This window comes from Trifolium pratense, linkage group LG7 (assembly GCF_020283565.1).
Source record: "Trifolium pratense cultivar HEN17-A07 linkage group LG7, ARS_RC_1.1, whole genome shotgun sequence".
In the NCBI taxonomy this organism is placed as follows: Eukaryota; Viridiplantae; Streptophyta; class Magnoliopsida; order Fabales; family Fabaceae; genus Trifolium; species Trifolium pratense.
Window position 1 is genome coordinate 11,726,488 of NC_060065.1, and position 4,214 is coordinate 11,730,701.

Genomic DNA, 4,214 nt, shown 5'->3' on the forward strand with positions numbered 1-4,214 from the left:
CTTGATTTTGGCCCCCCACATTTCAATTGCTTGATTTTAACCCTCTAAGTTTCACAATTGCTTGATTTTAGCCCTCCAAGTTTCAATTGCTCGATTTTGGCCCCCCAAGTTTACCCCCTTTTGCATTTGCTAGCCCCCCGTTGACTTTTTTTACTATAAATTGCTTGTGTGACATTTTAAAAAAATTAAAAATATGATTTAATTAAAAAATAATAATATTTGCTTTTATAAAAATGTATTAAAAATTGTTTTTTAATAAAAAGTTTAATAATTATTTTTTATTTACAAAAAAGTTTACAAAGGTTTTAAAAAATAATTCATAAAATGTTTTTTTTACTTTTTTATATAACAAAATTATTTTACAAACTACATATAATAAAAAAAAAATTTTATAATTTAGTTTTTAAAAAACAATTTGTAATTTATTTATTTATTTTTAAATACTTATTTAATTTTAAAATGCCAAATAACCAATTTTTAATTAAAATATTCAACGGGGGCTAGCAAATGCAAAAGAGGATAAATTTAGGGGGCCAAAATCGAGCAATTGAAACTTGGAGGGCTAAAATCAAGCAATTGTAAAACTTAGGGGGTTAAAATCAAGCCATTAAAATGTGGGGGACCAAAATCAAGCAATTGTGAAACTTGGAGGGCCAAAACTGTATTTAAGCCTAGATTTTACAAATGAAAAGAATTTAATTGAATCGATCAAATTGTCAGATATTTAAAATCCATTAGATTTCTAGAATACCCTTGAAACACGCCTTTACTCTTCTCTTCCATCATCACTCAATCTCACTCATTGAAATTTGAAACCCAGAAACTCTTCATCGTTTCTCCATCGTTCACCTTCATTCATCGCAATTGAACCTTCTCGTCAGAACTCGTTCTTTAGGTATTTGGATTTCTCTTATTCTTCTTTGATTTCTAATTTTAAATTTGCACTCTAAGATTTTGGATTTCTTTTGCATTAAAAGATGTCGGTGTTCTTTGTGTTCTGTGATTTCTTCACTAAACTTATGCATTTGTTCAAGTATCTATATACCACTACACATTCAAAACCTTCATTTATATTATGTATCATTTCAATTATTAATAATGTGAAGGTATAAATTTGCATGTGTATTCATAATGTGGAAATTATAATGCACCTGTGGTGGTGGATTTAATGGTTCCGTTGTTTATGAAATTAATGAAATTCTTTTGTTATATTAGTCTATTAGAAACAGTTTTTAGGGATTAAATGGATAAATATGGACTTGGCCTCATTGGTTACAAAATGGATTCTTGTGTTGATATACTTGTCAGTAAATAAATTGGTTATGTTTGTGAGAAAAAAAGTATGTAATAAGATGTTCTAATAGCTCAAAGGTTGGTCTCAGAAGTACTATATGTGTAAGCATGTCAATTACTATGAAGAAAAAATACAATAGAATAACATGTGCATGCCATGTATCTTGATTCTTGACCATGAATTGAAATTTGCGTTTGACAATTAAAGTTTTCCATTTTTGAGTTATATTGTTGTCAAATAACCGATTATCCCAAAAGCTTAAGCTATTAGGATAGAGCCACATCAATGGTTTTATATTATTTCTAACAATTGTCACAATTATAGTTGCATAATTGCATATAGGCTTGCCTATGAAATTATGGACTAATGAGTTGTTGACCAATGAATTGTTCTCGAGCTTGCTTCTTTTACTTATATGTAGCTTCTTCTTTGCTTCCCCTTTTCAGGTTTATGTAAAGTCGAGATGAACAATCATATCATTGCAGCTTTTATACAAAAAGGTGAGGTTTGGACTTTCACCCGTTGTCACTAAGTATTGAGAAGGAGGCCCCAGACGCAATAGGTTAATAACTGAAATTTTAAGCCTACAATTTTGTCAACCTATTCTTTCACTGTTTTAATTTTTTGGGTGGTGATTGTAGTTGTGTATTTGTTAATCAGCATGCAATAATGTATGTTGAAGGAGATAAGTACTAGGGAGGTAAAGCTAATGAAATAAGTGGTGTGCATGAAGTGGTTTTGTGGAGACATGTTAATTGAGAAGTTGGAGACATATGTAAGTGAATTTGACCAATTTGAATATAGCAACTCAATTTTGATATTGTTGTGGAATTAGGCAAGCTAAGATACTGGTGTGGAATTATAGTTACAGTTTTTCGTATTCTCTAAAGCTATTTGGTTATTGGTTCTCTTGCAGAATACTGATTTGGTTATGCATCTCTAAAGCTATTTGGTTATGCATGCATAAATACTAGATTTGTTGGTCCTTCAGAGGTATATTTTATTCTAATCAACGTAATTTACTATATTATGCAGGCCACTTAAATTTGATGACAATAATTTAGCTATATTCTACTTAATGCTTATAGCTAGCTATGCCATTGTTGATGGGTATGGTTCTATGCCATTGTTGGGTATGGTTCTACTTAATACCGGTATTGCTTGATTGACGTGTCCTTTGAATATATGTTGTTGAATGTTTATAATTTACCTGGTGACATATTATCTTGTTTTTTCCATTTGGTGGCCTGAAGTAATTGCTTTAAACCCATCTCTATTTGACTTTAAATATTGGCATTTATGCTTTACTATGTTGACAATTTAAAGTTCCTTCCATAATGGAGTAATTGCTTTTCTATGTTGCTTAGCCTTATCACTTTATGTTGTATATTTGTTTTCAATCTCTCACATGGTGTATATGCATATATTATCTTTTAATTTAAGAAATGATGTGTTATTCTTAATTGTTTCCTTTTTTCATGTGTAATAACTTTCTGTGTTGACAAATAATTTATCAGGGAGTTAGGTGCTTCTAATGGACTATACACTGCTTGATGATTTTTTATCTTCAACTTAGCTTCTATTTTCATAGCAAGGGAGTGGGATTTTTTCCCTTTGATCTCAGACTTGTTAGAAGGTGTTTAAGGATTTTTTGTTACATTTCCTGTTAGATTCTTTGAGCATGTAGATTAACCTTGAATGATGGCTTATTTCCATTGTTGTATAATTTTTTGTTTTGAACTGATTTTAGGCAAGCTATCAAAAGCAGCAGTACTAGAGGCAATCTGTGCAAATTTCCAAGAGACCACTGAGCCATCAATTGGTTATCAATGGTGTTTTTCATTGATGCTGCTACTTCTATAGTTCTTTTTTTTTTTGACAAAGCTACTTCTATAGTTCTATTCTTCAATTGAAAGATCAAGGACGTGATTGTTGGCTTATCAATTGTATCTTTATATTCTTTAGTTAGTTTTATGATTTTTCCATCTCACTGATTATCAATGCTTAGCAATGCATTCATATGCTCTGTAATTCATATATTGATTAGTTTAAATGCAAATTGTATTTGGATTTGAAGAGTTTTTGTTTTTATGATTTTTTATTGACCGGATCTTGTTTGCAATAAATACTCAGTATGGGTTTACTAAGAGGGAGAAGAAAAGGAGTTTGTTGAAATCAATGAAAATTCTCTATGTAAAGGTAAAACTCCACTTGATGCATATGTGCTGCTGAGTTCAAAACGCACTAGAGGAGCTTAGGCGAGCAGAGCAACATTGGCAGGAGGAAGTTCAGAGTGCAGAGCAATTGAGTTTCAGAGGCAGTTGCTAGTATTGACCAACAGTATAGCTTCTATACATGCTGAGTCCTCTAGTCGTCGATCGATGTCGCCATCCAGATTATGATGAGGATGAGTCTGACAATGATGAAAGTGAGGACCATTGATTTCTAGTTCATCTTGATTTTGTAGTTATAACTACATCTTATGTTTAGACTTGTAGCGGTTTATTTATATGTTGTTATGGCCTTCTGCATTTTACGGGGAAAAATTCTCTATCTTCTAATCTCAAAAAGAGTAATTCCCACCCACAGTGATCTTAACCTACAAATATAATTGGCATTCCTACGTAGTTCTCATAAAAAAATAACAGTTAAAAAGTCTATCTAAAGATAATCTCAAAAAGAGTAATTCCCACCCACAGTGATCTTAACCTACAAATATAATTGGCATTCCTACGTAGTTCTCATAAAAAAATAACAGTTAAAAAGTCTATCTAAAGAAATATTTCTCTTGACAAAAAAAATTAAATATTTCTTATGCCCAAACTTGGCCCTGAGGGCAACTAGACCTACAGTCAAGGGCCTAAAAAATTTGAGGCCTCAATATTTTTTTCTAGTCCCATCATTGAATATATTGGTCAAT

General features: G+C 31.3%; 1 long non-coding RNA gene across 1 annotated transcript; it reads left to right on the forward strand.

Moving 5' to 3' along the window:
• The first annotated feature begins 715 nt into the window (after positions 1-715).
• LOC123896995 lies at positions 716-3,904 on the forward strand. Its single transcript, XR_006804718.1, has 6 exons — positions 716-895; positions 1,741-1,856; positions 1,936-2,069; positions 2,211-2,287; positions 2,812-2,930; positions 3,045-3,904. It is a non-coding gene; the product is annotated as an uncharacterized LOC123896995 (long non-coding RNA).
• The last annotated feature ends 310 nt before the right edge of the window (positions 3,905-4,214 follow it).